The sequence below is a fragment of the Musca domestica genome, unplaced genomic scaffold (assembly GCF_030504385.1).
Source record: "Musca domestica strain aabys unplaced genomic scaffold, Musca_domestica.polishedcontigs.V.1.1 5, whole genome shotgun sequence".
Lineage (NCBI taxonomy): Eukaryota > Metazoa > Arthropoda > Insecta > Diptera > Muscidae > Musca > Musca domestica.
Genome location: NW_026712346.1, coordinates 7,792,759 through 7,814,505, shown reverse-complemented (window position 1 = coordinate 7,814,505; position 21,747 = coordinate 7,792,759). Strand labels below are relative to the sequence as shown.

The following is a 21,747-nucleotide window of genomic DNA, read 5'->3' as shown; positions in this document are numbered from 1 at the left end:
ACACTTTTTTAGTATTTGAGAATAGGTTAGAACTTCATTAGTGTATATTTTTAACCATGTTGATGTTTCAATATCTAATGATTTTTCTGATGTTATATGCTTTATTGTATCATGTTTTGGTCATTTTGGATTGACTATTCCCAAACTAGTCAATTGCATTTCTAGTTCAATATATTCTGTATATTCCATGAATTGTTGTAAATTAAAATTTAACATGCTTATTTTGTGTTCTATTAGTTCTACATCAATTAAATTGTTAATTATTTTAATGTCTTTGTTAATATTTACAATTCTATCTTCAATTTTGTTTTGTAATTCTATTTTGTCTTCTTCGTCTGAAGTGGCAAACAAATATGTACTTATAAATTTTACATATGAAATGTATTGGACTTCTTTTAATATGTTTAATAATTCTAATACCATTCATTTTCCCTTGCAATTTTTCGACTAAAATTTTTATTTGTGTTAAATACTCTCTTGTAAGCTTTATTTATAGTCAGAACATTGTATTAGTAATCAATAGGTATTTCCGATTCACCTGTTATCAAATGAGGTATCCATGTTTGGCTATAACTGTATTTATCTTCAAGTTTTGGCTTTAAAACGTTTGTGTTAATATAAGTATAATGATAATGGTTAAAGGATTAATCATGATTTTCCCCATTTGGTTGCTACTCAGAGATGGAATTATTGTAGCCGCTTAAATTATTATTCTACTTCTTTTTAAATTTTGCTTTGTAGTGAACAATTCTGCTTCCTCTTTTAGTTTCTTAAAATGCTTTCTTAAAGGGTTAGTAATTTTAGATCTACGGTGACGCTTTCTTATAATTAGTATCTATCGAATTCACTTCGTTTTTAATTTAACTTTTAATTTTATTAATATTGTTTTCTTGCTTGTTGTATTCACCCGTTCCTGCATACATAAAAGTATCTGCTGGTGTATTACCTGTGCCATTGTGCTTAGTTTTGTGGTTGTAAATATAAAATATTGTTTCAAATTTGGTCATTTTATTTTCTTCATTTGTTGCATTCTGCCTACTCGGCGTTATGGTGGAGTTCCGCACTAGCTCAGGAGGGAGCGGTTAATCCAGGGGGTTCTCAACCCTGCCACCATCAACCCTAGGGAATGAACACTTAAAGATTTGTACTGGAATAAACACAAACACAGAAAAACTGAAAACAAACATACACAACATACTCCTATGACACAGGAGCTTGATATTATTGCTCCCCCACTATGCCCACCCATCCTTGACCCTTTAGTCCAAATACACTCAAAAAATTTAAAAAGGGCCCCAAAAAGCCACACTCACTCGCTTACAACGCCTAACCTCCTCTCTCACAAATAAAATTTAGCACAACATATTATTTCTTTAGACAATTAGACATTAAGCTTATTTATTAGAATCATTATCGTTCTCTTAAAACTAATTTCAACACGAACACATAAAAAAAACTGGATTATTAACACCCGAACGAAAAACAAAAATTGTGAGTCAATACTCAGATTACCTTTTTTTATTACCCTGCTAGAAGCGCCAATTTTGGCCAATACAAGTACTTTAAATTTCTGCCTAAAGGAGCTCACTTAGACAAATCTTTTGGGCATTTCAAATCCTTGTCCCAAACAGAAAAATCGAAATTTTCTAGCTGTAAAATTTTGAGGCAACCCTACACTCACTAACAATAAGATTTAATGGGCATTAATTTTCCTCACATTTGTATCTTAAGCACTATTTATCTAACTACAAACAATACGTTTAACTTATATACTAAACTACACACTAACAAACAAATATTTTTTATAGCTTCTTTTTTTCTTTTGGTCAAATTCGGATTAATTGATGAATTTCATATTTTTTTCTTTTTTATTTCAGTGGTGTTTCCGTCAAAGGAAAAGGAACTTCATATGACTTTTTTCAGCGGGATTTGGCTTTCTTTCTTTTCTTTGGTAAGTAACTTAAATTTTGAATTACATTACCTTCACAACGGCATACTTAGGCAACTTTTTATCTTCTTTTTACAGATTTTTAGGTGGGATCTACTGATTAGCTTCCCGGATTGGTACTATCGCCTGTTCCAAGGGTTATCCACTGGCAGTTTCCCAGGTCTTTTGGCCGTTTCCAGAACCTTTTCGTTGCCTGGAACCCCTGTGCCGCACCTGGCGATACAAAAATAATTGTTGGGGATGCCCGCTTCTTTTTCGTCCAAGTCGGATGGCGTTGTCCAGTTGTGGATTTATGCGCGGCGTTATTCCTAAATAGAACACAAAAACTTAACACAACACATCCGACATAACACCACTTACAAATCAACACTTACAAATTGTTTAGATACGCCACACAAATAAAACACACAAATTGTAACTGCCAATTCAGTATTTCCTTTTTATATTCACAAAAAAACATTTAAAAATTGACTGAACTGTTTCTGTTCCACACCACTTTGAAATAATGGCGCTTTTCGCCCTCTCTGTGCTTTATATACGGCCACCAAGGACGCTCAACCAAACTTTCCCTCTCTTCCAAGATTTTCCCATAATTTCCCTGACATTTATTATTTACCTTTATCAGGTGTTCTACCTACCCACTATTATCCCCAGTGTTGTATTTTTGCAACACATCTCTCATGTTGTACAATACACAACATGAAACTTGGCATCACTTTTTAAAATTTAGCCGGCCGCCCTGCGTATCCGGTTCTCTTTTTTGGCTGGCGTTCAGCACGTTCGGTGCATTAAATTGCACATTATAAAAATTTTACAATGAGGATGAACGCAACAAAACTTCACCACTTTAGAAAAAAAATTAAAAAAAAAGTGGTGATGTGCGTGAATCCTTACATCCAGTCGTAGACGGAATATAAAATTGTGGATTTAAGTAAGTTTCTCCTTTTTTTTTCGCCACCACCATCTCGCGTGGAATGACTACGCGACCAAACCAAATTTCTTGTGTTTCATTTTATTCCTTCGGACAAAGGTAAGAATTCCCTTTTATAATAAATTCCCCCCCAGAAATATAATCAATTTATATTCTTTTATTGCAGACAAATCAAAAAAAATGCCATGTTCATTCTTGGGAGTCTCATGTGTAAGTATGTGTGTGTGCAGGCACGCTGCATCCATTGAAAAAAAATTCCATGCACACACACATGCACGAAGTAGTTGCAGTCGTGTAAACGCACATGAAGGGTGCGCAACGCCGTTCATTCACCTACATCGCCCATTCATGCCGTTTGTCGATTTATAAATCCCTATGCGACTTTGCCGTGTATTGTTGCAGCTCATTCATCGGAATCGGACAAACCAAAAACAGGTAGTAACTTTTTAAAGAAATAAGGTATTTGTACATTCTAACTCCTTGTATTTTTTTTGTTTTTAGAAATTTGGCGAAGTTGCACGCACTCATCAAACAATTTATAACCAGGTCTCTATATTGTGCAGGTAGTCATTTTTTGTATTTATGCATCTGCAAAACAATAGTTTTGTTGTCATTTTCTTTTCCCATATTTACTAATGTTTTTCTTTTTTCCTTTTCAGGTAAACGACCATGGTTGTGTATAAAAATAAAGTGCAAGTGATATTTAAAATTGGCAGTGCATCTGCCTGAAACTTATTTGTGCGTTATGAAAAAAGTATAAAATTAAATTTAAACAACAAAAATAGGATATCCAAACGGCTTCAAATCGCTGCATAAGGAGTAAACTGCTGATTGGCGTATTTCAAGAACATAATTCAGGTGAGTAAAAAATAATTTTTGTAGTGGATTATTTTATAAAAACCGAAAGTGTTCGTTTGGTAATGAACCAAGCAAAGCCCACTAAAGAGTATTGACATAGTGAAATGAGTCAACGCCAAGACGAAGCGACTAAAGATTACAGTTGGGATTACCGTTGGGAACTATTCCAATGTATGAAGCCTGGTAGAAAAATACAGGTAGTCGCATCGACAATGGGACAATGAACTGTCACCCCGATATTGGAATTGAAAATGTTGAATGAAAAATTATAAAATTTGTAAGAATTTTTTTTTGAAAGAACGCATATTATAACAAACTCTAAATTGCGTCGTATAAAACATTTAAAAATCCACTTATCAAACATTATAAAAATTTTGACATATCAATGTTCTTAAGCGTGTACCTATATTCTTTTCCCATGGTATGAAGATGGTTTTATGGAAATGTGTTATACGTGTACAAACTGTGTAGAATTTAAAAATGTTGGTTTAGTATGAACGACTGAATCTGGGATTTGGAAATTATGTATTGGGGGTATCTGGTGGTGGTTGGATTATGAAAAAGAAGTGTTTTTAGAAAAGTGTACGAAAAGTATTATGGTATTGGATGAAGATAAAAAATTAAAGACATTTTGATGGAAATGACGAAAAAATTATTACAATTATTCTTTCTTAAAGCCGAAAATTCGATATTTAAGGTTCTGATAGAAAGATTATGCCAAAGTGAACAAATTGTGTTTCTTTTTGGAGTACTAAAATTACTACCTCAGGCTTTGTAACAATTCAAATGCCTTTTTACTATAAAATGTTGAATTCTAAATGGGACAATGCAGAGTATTGTGTGAGCAAAAAAAAACTTTCCGTGAATCTTCAAAACTGAGCTGAAAAGTATCTAATTCTGTTTTGCTAAATTGCCAAAGAACAAGTGGTAAGCTGATACAATGTTGTAACATTAGATATTCATTGATAGACAAACACTGAAAAGATGAGTACATATTAAAAAAAAAACAAAAATTGACACAACTTTCGGGAAATTTTCTGAAAATACAGGAAAAACAGAATACCTATAAATGAATAGAATAAAAAAAATCTTCTATGGTTTTTAATTGAGAAGAAATACAAACTATCATAAGGCCATATGAACAAAAACCAAATGATATCGACTATATTTTTGCATTCCCCGAAAAAAAAAGGATAATATTGAAAAAAGATATTTAATCAAAACAAATGAAAATCAACAGCAATGCAAAGGGGATATGATTTTATTCTTCCCTTATTCACATTGCCACATTATATTACTCTTTTAATCTTAGTTGAAAAATCTGTTATGCTTTTAAAATAATTTAACGAAAATCAACTAAATTTCCACGATTGTAATGTGAGAAATATAGGTTGCCAGGTAACAATTGAATACTTTAATGCCGGAAATGGTTGTTAGAAAAAAATCTACGGAACTTTTCATGAATATAAACGGACTTTGGTTGTTTGAGACAATCAGAGATGGTGGCTATTGTATTTTGAAAGGAATTAAATGGAATATTGGTCTTTCTACTTATGTTTTCCACAACGTGGGGAACTCCCACACCCTGAAGTCTCATTCAGCCGGGCTCTTTAGCTGTTATCTTTGCTTTAGACATACAATTTAAAAAAAAAAAAAAAGTTGACAATAACGACTGAGAAAAAAAATTCTGAGCAATACAAATAAATAATTTAGGACAATAACGAACTAATTTAATTATCCTATATTGCACTAGTAAATTCTATATCACAGATTTTTATTATTGCGTATTTCCTTTCTAATCGCATATCTATTGCACAAGACCCTCAAGACATCCACATCCTATTTGATAATACAAATCTTAAATTTATAAAACAAATTCTATGTATAAAAACAACGACACATTATAATTTATAAAATAGACATACACGACATACATTTTATAAATTATATTGCACTTAAGTAATTATATCACAGTAATTATATCTCACATCATTTTAAGCTTTTATATCCTTGACGTGGAAGTTTCCAAGGGGTTTCCCTTGCAGAGTCTCCAGCTCATACATATTGTTTCCAATAGGTCTCACGATTCTGCACTTCAAAAACTTCTTGCAAAATTTCGCATTTATATTATTCTTGAAATCTGAGAGAACGTGATTCCTACGAAAGACTTCCTGGCCTGGACGAAAAGTTACATTTCGTGATCTACTATTGTACCTTTTGGCACTGGCCTCATAAGCTTGATGCATGTTTTTCTTGATGTTTTCTCTCATTAATTCTAATCTATCCTTTCTGTTAAATTGTATAATTTGGTGGTCAGTGAATGATTTGAGTTTCTTGGCTAATCTGTAATCATTTCCGTTGGTAAACATATTGTATCCGAACAATGCAAAGAATGGGTTAACCCCTGTGGCGGAGTGTACCGACGTTCGGAGAGCTTGCTCGATTTCAGATAGGTATAAGTCCCAATCTCGGTGATCTTTCTCGACATAAGTCCTTATCGCCGCCAGTACAGACTGGTTCACTCTCTCTGCCGCATTTGATTGTGGAGAGTAGTACGCTGTCGTTAAATGGTTTATTTTGTAGTTCTTAACCATTTCTTGAAACATATTTGAGACAAATTGTTTTCCATTGTCACTATGGATTGTTTCTGGGACCCCAAATACACGAAATACTTTGTCCTCCAGAAATTCCACAACATTTTTAGCGGTAGCTTCTGTCATCGCATGTAAAAAGATGAATTTAGTGAAATGGTCCATGACAATAAAAATGTAGGCGTTTCCATTTTTAGATCTGGGATACTTTCCGAGGAAATCTACATAAAGTTTTTGGAATGGCCTTTCTGTGATAACCTCGTTTCCTATGGTGGGTCGCATAATAGAATTTGACGATTTGGTTTCTTTGCAGACTTGGCAATTGGACACGTAATTTTTTACTTGGCATGCCATTTTTGGCCAATAATAATACGTTTTTAAACGTTTCATAGTTTTATTTATGCCATCGTGGACAGACTGATTATAATTGTGGGCCTTCTCAATCATCGTATAGGTAATTTCTTCCGGTATCCACAATTTCCATTCAAATTCCATCGTCGTTTCATCAAAATTATTCACTCTTATGTAAATTTTGTCGTTGTCGACTTTTAAATCGGGTAGTCTTTCTTGATTCTCTATTATTGTTTTTCGCAACTTCAGGTACTCCTCGCGAAATCCAAAATATCATCGTTAGTGATTTCTTCTACTGCTATCTCCGATTCAATTGGTAGACGGGATAAGGTATCAGCCACAACATTCTCAGATCCTTTTCGGTATTCAATTGCAAAATCAAAAGCTTGAAGCTGCAGAGACCATCTAGCAAGTCTCCCACTTAAATCTTTCAGTGACATAAGCCACTTGAGACTTTCGTGATCTGTGATCATGGTGAATTTCATGCATTCCACGTATGGTCGAAATCTCTTTACGGCAAGAACCGCCGCCAAACATTCCTTCTCAGTTACCGAATAATTCCTCTGACTTGAATTTAGTTTTTGCGAGTAGAAAGCAATTGGATATTCCCAACCATTATCATCTCTTTGGAAAAGAACGGCTCCAATTCCGTACTCAGATGCGTCACACTGTATGAAAAATTCTCGCTGAAAATCGGGATGTCGAAGCACTGGTGCCGAGGTGAGAGCTTTCTTCAGTGTTCGGAATGATTCACATGCTTGTGGTGTTATCGTAAATGTCTGCCCCTTTTTTAATGTATCAGTTAGGGCAGCGGATATGGAAGCGAAATCTTGTATGAAACGACGGTACCATCCGGCCGTTCCTAAAAAGCTTCTTACTTCTCTTGGAGTCTTTGGTATCGGTATTTTTAGAATTGCGCTGACTTTTTCCGGATCGGTTTTTAAACAGCCGTTTCCGATTTTGAACCCAAGATACTTCAATTCACGGAAACAAAACGAGGACTTTTTGAAACCAATTGTTAAGTTGGCCCTCTTTAAACAATCTGCTACCTCGCTCAACAATTTCAAGTGCGTTTCAAATTCATCAGATATAATCAGTAAATCACCTAAATATATGAACACGTTGGACTTCAGTTTACCAGGTATTACTCGATCCATCAAACGACAGAGTCGTTGCGCCGCATTGCATAGACCAAACGGCATTACTCTGAATTGGTATAGCGGTCGACCTGGTACTGTGAAGGCTGTGTACGGTTTGGCTTCTTCTTCAAGTTCTATTTGCCAAAACGCGTACTTCAGGTCGACACTGCTAATATAATGCGTTTGATCTATTCGACTCAATATCCCATCAATGTTCTGCAATGGATATGCATCCTTGATGGTTAATGCATTGAGTTTTCTCGCATCTAAACAGAATCTGTTTTTGCCTGGTTTTCGCACTACGGTAGTCCTGTTGCTCCACGGTGAATCGCTTTCTTCAATCACGTTTAGTTTGATCATGTTATCAATTTCTCTATAGACTATTTCCTGTACGGCGGGCGACAGAGGGTAATGTTTGTCCTTGACAGGATTTGCTCCTTCTATCAATTTAATGGCATGTTTCTCCAACTTGGTACATCCCAATCCATTCTTTTCAAATGTCGGAAATTTGTTTACAACTTCATTTAGCTGTTGCTGTTGTTCCTCTGTTAGAACATGCATATTTTCATTATCATTAGCTGAATTCCCATGAATTTTTTGCTGAAGTTCCAGATTTATTTCTTCTGTGGGAAATATTTCGGGTGCAATTTCAAATATCTTCCAAAAATCTATCCCTAAATATAATTCCTGTTCTCAGTCAGGACATAGAAACAATGTCATTTTAGCTAACTGACTTTGATATTCAACATCGACTTCAATTGTACCTAAAATGCGGTGCCGTTGACCAGAAGCAGTGGTGACATTTGAACTATAGAGTTTTACATTAGTTCCTATCTCTTCCACTATTTCTCTACAATTTCTTCCCAGTAGACTGACTGTAGCGCCAGAGTCTAATAAACCTCTAACTTCCTTTCCTTCAATTTTTATCGTAACATATGGTCTTAAATCTGTTTTATATTGGCATCGGACTATTGATTCAGACACTGATTTCTTTAGCAATTTAAATTGTTTTTGCTTTTGCCTTAGTTTTGAAATTCTTTGTTTTTTCTTGAATTATTTGCTATTCATTTCATTTTGATCTTCTCCGAATATTCTTGACCTTATTTCCTCATAATTTTGTTCCCTGACCTCCAATGGTAAATAATGTCGAATTTTAGGGTAAATTTGTTTATCGGTTTTACTTTTTTCTAAATCGATTGTGGATTCTGATCGGCGGGCTGCTCGGCAGAACGGTGGTTTCCCGCTGTAACCAGGTTCTTTCTCGAGTTTCCCAATCGACAATTTGCACATTTCGGCGTAATGGTATTCTGCTTTCCACACTTAAAACAAAATAGATTTCTTTGAGTGGAAAGACAATCCTTGAATCCGTGGCCGGGAGTTTGGCAATTCCAACAGACTAATTGAACATTGACTGCTGAAACATCTACTACTTCATCTGGTTCACCGAATACCTGAAAAATTTCTTTGTCATTCTCTTCATGCATCGCATTTACACGAGCTGGTTTATTGTAAGTAGGAGTAGTAACTGGGGCAGGATCGCGTCGAAAGAATGTCTTTTCAATCTCAATACACTCAATTCTCAATTGCTCAAGCGAGGATACTTGCATCGAATAAACAATACCTGAAATATTCTTTCGCACATTTTTCTTAGCCAGGGAGATCATTTCGTATTCCGAAACTGGTCTTTCTAGCTTAGATCTCATTGCGTTTAAGTCGTGGAAGAACGAGTTTATCGATTCTCCTGGCATTTGCTTTCGCTCTAACAAATCACGCATTTCTTCGAAGCATGTTCTTCTGGTTTTGAACCTTTCACACAAGGCATGTTTTAATGACTGCCAAGTAGAAATATTGTTATTCATTTGTTCTAGCCAGAACCATTCATTAGCAGGGCCTGAAACTAAAACATGGAACTCATTCAAAATATCTTTCCATGGAAGGTTGTAAAACTTTTGAAAATGTTCTAGCCGGTATATAAAGTCTTCTACTGACAAAGTATTGGGTCTGCCAGAGAAATTTATCCCAAATCTCTCAATTCTTATACCTTGAAAATTTTGAAAACTCATGAAGGATGGAGTAATAGTATGGGTACGGTTTATAGGTGGGTTATTTACGCTATTTGGGGGTGAAGAAGGGGGTTTAGGATTTAATGTAGGAATTGGTTGAGGCATCTGAATTGGTGGTGCACTTTGATTGCTGATCGACAATTTTGCGATTGCATCATTTAATTTATCTACTACAGTGTAAACCTTTTCCATCTCCTTGCTCACGCTCTTTTCAACCAGAGCCTGCAGATTTGCCTGGGCATGGTTCAAACTATCTTGCACCAAACTTCTGACAAGTTGGTCAACTTCTTTTGGTTGCATTGGCACAGAGGGTTGAGGCATGTTAGAAGGCATTTTAGCTGCAGCACTAGTGCTAGGATTAGGGTTATTAATTGAACCTGATAAATCCCGAACAGTTGGGTTGACATTAGCGTTTTGCATTTTTTCTTAGTTTTCGGTTTTGGTGATGCAATTGAAGTTCTGCTAAGGTCAAACACTAAAGATCTATTTCTTTTCCTGCGATTTTTCCCTACCGTAGCTGCGTTCATTGATATTACTATATATGAAAAGATGGAAATACTTATGTGGTTGGCTGTAAAGATTGTATGGAATGAACTACAAACTAATTAATTTTAAAAGACAATAAAAGGGATTAATGTATTACACACAGTTATAAAAATAGTAAATATTAATAAAACAAAACATTTATAAATCAATAGGTTAAATAACAACAAAACAAAACAAATAAAAATCAATAGGTTAACAAAACAAACAAAATTTAAATTTTCAAAGACAATGACAAATATGAGAGGAGTTTAGGAGTATTTTCAGCTGTAATAAGGTGTGTGTGTGGGGTATGCTTTTCAAACAAAAAAAAAAAAACATGATTTTATTTTATAGTGACCTATTACGGTTGTCATAGAGTATTGACTAGGTTGGACTTTACAATTACAAACATTGAACTTTCCATTTAGAAATTAGCACCGTGGCAGTTTTCTCCAATATTTAAAGAAAAGAGATCTCACGAAAGGATAAAATTAGTGCAATACAGTCTGTGGCCCATCGGTTCGCAGATACTTTAGTTATCCTATGCTAACCTTAAAATATTGTCGCTACTCTAAAAAATTTAAACACATACACGTCAAAACACAGGTCATAAAACAATACAAATTTTGTTACACTTCACGAACAAAAGCTATTGCACTAGACCCTAATCAGTGGAACAGAATATCCTGATTTTTTACTTTCTATGCTAAATATTGCACAATTGACACTTTTTAATTACTTAGAAAGTGGTTGCAATATTCGCAAGCATGTAAAAAATGCGATATTTTGCTTAAATCTATTGTCTCCTATGGTATATTGCACAGTGCGTAGATTTTATTGCACATATTATTGGCTAATGTCTGGAAGACATTAATGTTTTCTTTTAGTCTTGGGCGCCATATTGTTGCATTCTGCCTACTCGGCGTTATGGTGGAGTTCCGCACTAGCTCAGGAGGGAGCGGTTAATCCAGGGGGTTCTCAACCCTGCCACCATCAACCCTAGGGAATGAACACTTAAAGATTTGTACTGGAATAAACACAAACACAGAAAAACTGAAAACAAACATACACAACATACTCCTATGACACAGGAGCTTGATATTATTGCTCCCCCACTATGCCCACCCATCCTTGACCCTTTAGTCCAAATACACTCAAAAAATTTAAAAAGGGCCCCAAAAAGCCACACTCACTCGCTTACAACGCCTAACCTCCTCTCTCACAAATAAAATTTAGCACAACATATTATTTCTTTAGACAATTAGACATTAAGCTTATTTATTAGAATCATTATCGTTCTCTTAAAACTAATTTCAACACGAACACATAAAAAAAACTGGATTATTAACACCCGAACGAAAAACAAAAATTGTGAGTCTGAGTATTGACTTTTTTTATTACCCTGCTAGAAGCGCCAATTTTGGCCAATACAAGTACTTTAAATTTCTGCCTAAAGGAGCTCACTTAGACAAATCTTTTGGGCATTTCAAATCCTTGTCCCAAACAGAAAATTCGAAATTTTCTAGCTGTAAAATTTTGAGGCAACCCTACACTCACTAACAATAAGATTTAATGGGCATTAATTTTCCTCACATTTGTATCTTAAGCACTATTTATCTAACTACAAACAATACGTTTAACTTATATACTAAACTACACACTAACAAACAAATATTTTTTATAGCTTCTTTTTTTCTTTTGGTCAAATTCGGATTAATTGATGAATTTCATATTTTTTTCTTTTTTATTTCAGTGGTGTTTCCGTCAAAGGAAAAGGAACTTCATATGACTTTTTTCAGCGGGATTTGGCTTTCTTTCTTTTCTTTGGTAAGTAACTTAAATTTTGAATTACATTACCTTCACAACGGCATACTTAGGCAACTTTTTATCTTCTTTTTACAGATTTTTAGGTGGGATCTACTGATTAGCTTCCCGGATTGGTACTATCGCCTGTTCCAAGGGTTATCCACTGGCAGTTTCCCAGGTCTTTTGGCCGTTTCCAGAACCTTTTCGTTGCCTGGAACCCCTGTGCCGCACCTGGCGATACAAAAATAATTGTTGGGGATGCCCGCTTCTTTTTCGTCCAAGTCGGATGGCGTTGTCCAGTTGTGGATTTATGCGCGGCGTTATTCCTAAATAGAACACAAAAACTTAACACAACACATCCGACATAACACCACTTACAAATCAACACTTACAAATTGTTTAGATACGCCACACAAATAAAACACACAAATTGTAACTGCCAATTCAGTATTTCCTTTTTATATTCACAAAAAAACATTTAAAAATTGACTGAACTGTTTCTGTTCCACACCACTTTGAAATAATGGCGCTTTTCGCCCTCTCTGTGCTTTATATACGGCCACCAAGGACGCTCAACCAAACTTTCCCTCTTTTCCAAGATTTTCCCACAATTTCCCTGACATTTATTATTTACCTTTATCAGGTGTTCTACCTACCCACTATTATCCCCAGTGTTGTATTTTTGCAACACATCTCTCATGTTGTACAATACACAACATGAAACTTGGCATCACTTTTTAAAATTTAGCCGGCCGCCCTGCGTATCCGGTTCTCTTTTTTGGCTGGCGTTCAGCACGTTCGGTGCATTAAATTGCACATTATAAAAATTTTACAATGAGGATGAACGCAACACATTATTATCCTATTATACTGAGTTTTTCATTTATGGTTTTGTGAAATCTTTCTATGTCTGTAAAACCCTTTTTGCTAGTGGTGTATTTTATTTCTAAATTAAACATAAACCACGAATCTTCATCTACTTTTATCTCCATTGGTTTTCCCATATCATTAAAGACTGAAAAATATTCTAGCATATCCCGACTGTCAACATCAATCAAGATGTCAACATTTAAAAGGCTAAAACTTTGCACACATGTTTATTTTTCCAGAAGGCAGGTTAAGTTCGTAAATGGGCCATGTAGGTCCACGTTTTCATATAGCCCCCATATAACAGTACCTCCCGATATTCGGTGTTTTGTTGATTTTAGCGACATTATTCACCGGAACAGAACAGAAAATTATCTGTGTAGGTCCACGTCTTCGTATAGCCCCATATAACGGTACCTACCAATATACGGTATTTTGACGATTTTAGCGTCATTATTCACAGGAATTGTTTCAAATTACGTATTTAGAATTCGTAATGGGAACTACAAAATTGTCTATGCAGGTCTATGTCTTTCTATAGGCACCATATATCAGTACCTCCCTATATTCGGTATTTTGATGAGTTTAGGTACAATACCAACCGAAATTGTTTGAGATGTCGTATTTGAAGTTCGTAATGGATGCTACAGCCTGTCAAAGAAAATTGTCTATGCTGGTCCAGGTCTTCTCTCATCTTCGATATAACGGTACCTCCCTACATACGATATTGATTGATTTTAGCTACATTATTCACCGTTTTATTTGAAGTTTCGAATTTGAATATCGTAATGGCTTATAACAAACAATGCCTATGTAGGGCCACGTCGTATAAACTCCAAGATAACGACTATATTCGGTATTTTTAAAATTTTACCAGAATTTTTAAGGGATTTTATTTTTTGAAAATTTCCAAATTCGTTCCAAATGGTGGAGGGTATTCAAAGTTCGGCTCGGCCGAACTTATTGATTTTTTACTTGTTATATATCAAATCTTCAAGTAGATCATCCATCTCTGAAAGGTTGCAGGGTCGTTCTTTCATCCACCTTGATTTTATTCAGATTGCGACAGTCAATAATTATTCTGAATTTTTGTTTTCCCGATGAGTCAATTTTCTTAGGTACTATCCAAAGAGGTGAACAGTAGGGGGATTTTGATTTCCTTATGATACCGTCGTAAGCCTGGGGATATTTATATGGTTTTCTAAAAATTGAATCTATATGTTTATTTTTAATAATGTACTATAAAGTACTCATGGCATAATTACAGAAGGTAGAACAAAGCTAGCCCCCAAATACAATTTTTTCTTTGGTGCCCTTATTCTGTCAAAACATATACTCATTTTTTGTATGTGTGTGCATTATTTTGAATAATAAATACAATAATTTCAAATTCGGTTGCAATGTTTAATATTTCTAGTTTCTTGGAAGTCAAATTTTTACCTTCCCTGTACTAAATATTTTAAAAACTTCATTTCTCATTTTTTTCCTCCTCATTGAGGTGTTTTAAGCGATATTGATTGGTTTCCTTCAAAGTTGCATTAATTGCAAAATTATAATTTGGCTTACCCTCTAATATTACAGCGTCTGCAATGTCCTAGGTTTGTCTGATCTCTTCAGAGTTTTTTTCTAATGTTAATCGTAGACTTGTTTAATGTTATAGTATTTTATGTGTAATTAATTCTAAATAATCACTTCAAAGAAGGATGTCACAATTTTCTGATAAATTATGTACATAAGATTATTTTGAATCGGACAAAGTTTTCTAGTTTTAAATTATTATTTATACTGGTGCAAAGTATTATGAAACCATTTATTGTATATACTTTCAAATTTTCCTTAAAAGTAGGAAATTTCATTAAATTTATTGATGATCCTGTATCTATGAGGCATTTTAAAGGCATTTTGTTCATTCTTATGCGTATAAACTAACTATCCCTTCCTCTTCCTCCTTTTCTGAGGCATCTAAATAAAATTTTTCATCTACATCCATTCTGAATTGACCACTAGTAGATATTCTTTGTTATTTTAAAGGTAGAATAGGTGCTTTGCATTGCATATTCTGTTGGTGGTTTAAGGGATTTTCCCTCCTACCCTGATGTGATTTTTCTCTCCTTTCTGATCACCATCATTACTACAATTGTTATTATAACTCAAGTACTTCAATCTATTTGGATAACTTGTGTGGATTCTATCCTTGGGCGATATGAAAGTTTCGTAAATCCCTTCTTTTTGTGCTACATGTTTAAGGTTAGTGTTCACAATAGCCCCTGATGATTTGAATTAATTCGCCAACACTGCACAGTGGTCGAGGTTGTATGGGAACAGCGGCCAAAAATACTTTCAGTGCAGATATCAATATGAGTCTTTGGGTTATGGTACCTTGATGGTTTAAAAATAAAAATTGTGACAAAATGGATATGGTCGGTGCAGGTTTTGGCACGGTCCCCTTGCAACGTACTTCCCGAATAAGAGTTATTTGTCCAATTCTTGTCACATTTCCACACCAGCTTGTTTTGTTATTTGACATTTTTCGTTCTAAGGAGTTGAAGAATAATCTTACTGAAAATTATTTGGAACTGACCGCTTTCAGGAATAGTCCCCCCTTAAAGGCACCTCCAAAAAAAAAAAAAAATATTTTTTATGCAAATCAGTTCCAAATTTTATTATTTTCACATTTTTTGTAAACAAAATAAAATAACTACTCAATATAAGATTAAATCAAAGTTATTAATGGATATTCATAAATTTCAGTGTTATTCAAGTGAATCAACTACAGGTTTTAATAATATAGATTTCTTATTATCCTGTTATAAAAGTGTTAGAGCTCAGAAGAGGACGTTTAATAAGATCTGTATTTGTTGAAATACGAAAATTTTTTCGGATATGATTTAGTCGAGATTTTTTATATCTTTGTTTCTAATTCTCCAATCGATACCATGCATATTTTATAATGTCGGGTGCATGTATTAAAATTGTATGTACTGTGGGTGGAAGTTAGTTATATGCTTATCTATTTTTTAACTCTTTAGCAGTTTCCAGCGCAAAGGCCTTAAATTTTTCGACATTAATATTAATATTGAACACCTGATATAACCGCAGATAAGATCGCATTTTGTGTTCCCGTCTTTTGAATATCCACTGCCTCCTTCTTTTGGATTATATAAAATTAAGCCCATTTCTTCTCGAAATTTCAATTGATTTTTTTTCCTTCTAAGTTTGACCTAATTTGTCATTTTTTGATTTCTTGTCTGTATAGAGAAAGTGCTCAAAAAAAAAAAAAAAAGAAAAAAAAAAAGAAAAAAAAAAGAGTATATGCATACAGATGTGATAATACAAATTCATAACTATCTGTTTGAACCTCTCTGTGGAAACGGGCTTCAATATTATTAATTTCTTTTGGGCTTGGGTTACACTTATAGCATTTAAGTGATGCCGGCTGAGTCAAGGCATTACATACCTTACCATCCATCATAGTAAACTGTTACTTATGACAAACAACATATAACGACAAAAAAATATTTCATTTCACCATAGAACTGACAAAATTGCAGCGAAGCAACTTCAGTATTTTGGGCATAGCATACATCTGACAAAATCTGAGAGTTAAATTAGCACTTTTAGAATCTTAGGACCAAAACTTTGACTGAAATTCAATTTCATTGTCAAAATTAATCTTAAAGGCAACTCAGAACACGCACATCTTCTATATTATACACAACTACTAAATCCACAAATTACTTCACTAAAAATAAGTCAATACCTTTCTTTTCAATAATTATGTCAAGATTTGCCATTTTGTTTAATTTTGTAATACAGACCTATTTTCACTCCACTTTTGCACTGATCCCACTGAAAAATCAACTAACTACATTATCTCTTTTTAATGCTATTCTCGAAGTGATCCGTTAAAATGAAGCCATTATTATTATGTTTTCTAGAAAGCCTAACCCCTTAAGAGTTGATGTGTAAACCTTTGACCATGAATATCTGATTTTCATTTTTTGAATTTTGGCTAATGGCAGCGACCACTGTGCACTGGTTAGTTTTATCGAAAAATGTTTATTTCGTATTGCCAAATTTTAGCGCAACCATGTGATTCAATTCCTAAGGTAAGTCAATTTTATTTAGGATAAAATATATTATACATACAAATAATTAGGTTATACGAACGAACAAAGTTTCGAATAGCCATTATACAGGAGGAGGTGTTGAGAGTATTTACTACTTCGATGTGGACTGCTCTCAATGTTAAGCAAATAAAGAGAGCTCCATATCGTTTCTCTGTGTGTCGTCCGACTGTAATCATTAACTGACCGAAGTAATCAACGCCAGTACAGGGTTGCCCATATTCGACGGACCTTTGGGGGTTCCAATCGACGAGGCTTGTCCGCAGGCAACATTCTTTGCGTCAATTGAATTTTGTACGGGAACAAACGCAAATCAATGCGAATAATCCGTTGTCAAGTGGACCGAGCCATGCCCAACTGCTGAGAACGGCGTTTTTGGGATGTTCTTGGGGACCTCTCAACACTGGCTCGTACGGCAGCGATATTCTCGGCCGATCGCCTTGGTCGACTTTTATATGGCCTCTTCGGATTAGAAAGAGCCTTACCAGTCGAAAATTTTTCGTATAAACGCTTAATGGTGTTCTTAGAAGGCGCACTTCTCACAGTTTTTAATATTTTAAAAGCACGTTGAGTTTTCACAATTGACCTGTTGAATGTAAATTTCAGAGCGCTCGTGTGGCGTGTATTAGTTCATGGTAAAAATCTGCTTGGACTGACGCGGTATGTCATTAAGCGATGTGACATTTCTGTCAAAAGTTATGGCGTTGCCAGATGGGTCCGTCGAATATGGGCAACCCTGTATATGTAAAGCGTGGGCAAAATGCGGCTAGAGGAGCTGATGGAAGTTTTACCATTTGTGGACATATTGACATGTTTTTTTTATTTTTCATACCTGATGTTGTTTGACCGTATTTTTTACGGCGACTCTCTTTCCTGGAATATAATATTTTTGCCTCAACTCATTGACAACCGTTTCTTGACTTTGATGATGACATTTTGAGTGAAAATGGGTGATCAACAAAAATGTAATTCGGCTCCCTCTGGGTAGAATGATAGAATTTTTCATTGAATCTAAAACATTTGCGTTCCCAAGGCGTCCATCGATGCGTAAAATTCCATTTTCGTCCAGCATAGGTGAACGCTTATACAGTTTACTAGATTTAGATATTTGTTTATTGGAATTTAAGACGAAAATTTCACTGGAATAGAATTCTCGCTGTGCAATTTTTAATAGTAGGCATTCTGCATGAAATAATTCGTTAGATGTAAGCTCACGTACAATTTTTCTTTTTTGTCTGAATATATTTTTGTATTTCACCAAATACGCAAGAGATCTGAGAAGGCGGTTCCAATTGGAAAAACGTTGCGCAACGATTAATATTTCTTCATCCTGTTGTGAACTTATGTGACCGACCGGTTCTGCGGATTCATATGTAGGCCACATGGATGTAGGATCCAATGGAAACTGAGGTCCTATAAACAATCGACTCTCATTTGATAAATCTGGCCTTTTGGCTCATTTAGTTGCTTCGTCCGCTACATTTTGCTTACCTAAAACCCAACGCCATTCAATTAATTCTGTGGTCTATAGAATTTTCGCTTATTCGAAGAGCAGCGAACTGGTGGTAATTTTTGTTTTTATTTGTCAGAGAATTTAGGACTGTTCTGGAGTCCGATTAAAAGTATTTCATTTTTAGCGAAATGGAATAACTTTGAATGATGTTATTGGCATATCTAGATTCGATAATAGCTGCCATAAGCTGTGGCGCTACTCTAGTCTTTGAACCAATCAATGAGCAACCTATATTCCCATTGAGAGAAATATGAAGGTAATCCACTGCACCATAGCCGTTTTCGCTGTAATCAACGCCAGGATATGTAAAGGGTGGGCAAAATGCGGCGAGACGAGCTGATGGAAGTTTTACCATTTGTGGACATATTGACATGCTCTTTTTTATTTTACATACCTGACATTGTTTGACCGTATTTTTTACGGCGACTCTCATTGGTGGAATATAATATTTTTGCCTCAACTCATTGGCAACCGTTTCTTGACTTTGATGATGAAATTTTGAGTGAAAATGGGCGATCAACAAAAATGTAATTCGGCTCCCTCTGGGTAGAATGATAGGATTTTTCATTGAATCTAAAACATTTGCGTTCCCAAAGCGTCCATCGATGCGTAAAATTCCATTTTCGTCCAGCATAGGCGAAAGCTTATACGGTTTACTAGATTTAGATATTTGTTATTGGAATTTAAGACGAAAATTTCACTGGAATAGAATTCTCCCTGTGCAATTTTTAATAGTAGGCATTCTGCATGAAATAATTCGTTCGGTGTAAGCTCACGTTCAATTTTTCTTTTTTGCCTGAATATATTTTTGTATTTCACCACATACGCAACGCAGGCGTTCCGCACATCCTCATCAATTCGTGCCCAATACGAATTGAGACGGCTGCACCATCCTGAAAGTAGTTGAGCCAAAACTACCCTGGTTTGCCTAGGCAGCCGACGTTCTTCAGCTGCAATGGATGGGGGGTGGACTCCGAGGGTGACTCCCACGATAACACCCAAGCAGGTACTGCAACGAAAGCATACAAATATGCTGACGTAAGGGAAGAACCTTCGTCTCCTCATGTAAATGGTCCACAGGAGTCATGAGGATGCACCCTGTTGCAGTTCTCAGGGCGGCAATCTGGCAGGTCTGAATACTTTTCCACTGCGCTGCACTTGTATTCGCCGACTAGCTAACCACAGGCCGACCTATCGCTTTATAAGAGGTCAACAAGGTTTCCTTATCCGCACTCCAAGTGCTGCCGGCTAGCGCCTTGAGGACCTTGTTCCTACTTTTCATCTTGTCGCAGATAGCTGTGGATTGGGCGGATGACTTGAACATGCTGTCGAACGTGACCCCAAGAATCTTGGGGTAGTTCGTGGTCGGTATCAGATTTCCCCCGACCTGAACATTCAGCTGTGTTCTCATCTCCGCAGACCATGTGGTAAATAGTGTGGCCGTCGATTTAGTGGCGGATATTTTCACATTCCTCGCATGGAAGAAGGCGGCAAGCTCCGCGAGATAGTTATTCACCCTGACACATATGTCATTAACTACAGGACCCGACGCCATGATCGTACAGTCATCCGCATAAGTTACGATCTCGATGCCGTCTGGAGGGCGCGGAATTCCGGTAAGGTAGAGGTTAAACAGTTCCGGAGATATCACCCCACCTTGGGGAACTCCCTTTTTCACTCTACGAGGCTTGGACTTCTTATTACGGAATTCCACGTACGACTGGCGTCCACACATATAGTTGACTATCCAACGTTTCAAACTTGGCCAGACGGTAGTGTTCTCAACGTCCTCGAACAGCGTGGCATGGTAGACCGTATCAAAGGCCTTTGATAGGACGAGAGCCACCATTATTGTTCTGTGACACGGCCTGTTCTGGTTGAGTTCTCGACTGATATGTGTGGATATGGCGTGCAATGCAGTTTTAGTGCTATGTTTTCCGTCCACTACAAAACCGTGTTGATGGTTAGCAACTGAATAGCTTACTCTGATACTGGTGAGGAGTAAGGCCTCTGGCCTGTATGATTCGCCTTTGCTGGCATCCTTGCCAGGCTTCAGTAGCGGGACCACCCTGCCCATTTTCCAGGCTTCGGGAACTATGTGAGTGGCTAACGACAAGTTAAGTACTTTGGTTTGATACTGAATTCCCGGCGTATCCAGTTGCTTCAACATTACCATTGATATTCCGTCCGGGCCCAACGCTTTAGATGACTTAGCGTTTCGGATGACATCGTAAACTGTGGAGGTACATACTCGGCGGGAAGAGCTCTTATACGACGTAGTACTCTTCGCCTCGCCCTATCACTCTCGGGGTGCTCGACAACTTGGCGGTTAAAACAGCCAGCGCACTTCTTCGGATCAGTCACAGTTACGTCGTTAAATGTGACTGCTGTCCTATCATCCTTTTTTCCAGGGTTCGAGAGTGACTTTATCGTTACCCACAGTTTACTCAAGTCGGTTCCAATGTTGCAACACTTCATATGGTCATTCGCTATCCCCGCTGCCTCATCTGAGAAATTTGGTCTTACTGCGGTTATTCAACCAGCAGTTATATAGCGAGCGGCTGCAGCTTTGATGATGTCCCGGAAAATCCTTTCAGCTACCCGAACATCAGAAGGATTGGGCAGTTCTCTGAAGCGAAGGTTGGTGAACTCTCTGAACTCAGGCCAGTGGGCTTTCCCATGGTTAAGAAAAGTGCGGCGTTCAGAGGTTATGAAATCGGGCGATCTGCTGATGGAGACGATTACGAACTGGTGGTACTTTTTGTTGTTATATATCAGCCAACTTAGGACTGTTCTGGAGTCCGACCAAAATATTTCTTTTTTAGCGAAGTGGAATGACTTTGAATAATATTATTGGCATATCTGGATCCGATAAGAGCTGCCATAAGCTCTAGACGTGGTATTGCTGTCATACGCTGTGGCGCTACTCTAAGAATTGTATCGTCAGATGGTTTCAAAAAACTCCGAGAACTTTTTCAGTTTGTCTGTCCGAGCCAATATTTAGTTGTTTATCGGAGTCCTGCTGATT

The 21,747-nt window shown here is 36.2% G+C and overlaps 1 long non-coding RNA gene across 1 annotated transcript; it reads left to right on the top strand.

The window, feature by feature from the left end:
- The first annotated feature begins 1,161 nt into the window (after positions 1–1,161).
- LOC131804852 (uncharacterized) lies at positions 1,162–12,659 on the top strand. The gene is made up of 7 exons (XR_009343358.1): positions 1,162–1,951; positions 2,027–2,978; positions 3,046–3,314; positions 3,381–3,442; positions 3,539–3,737; positions 12,160–12,233; positions 12,309–12,659. It is a non-coding gene; the product is annotated as an uncharacterized LOC131804852 (long non-coding RNA).
- Positions 12,660–21,747: the final 9,088 nt, after the last annotated feature.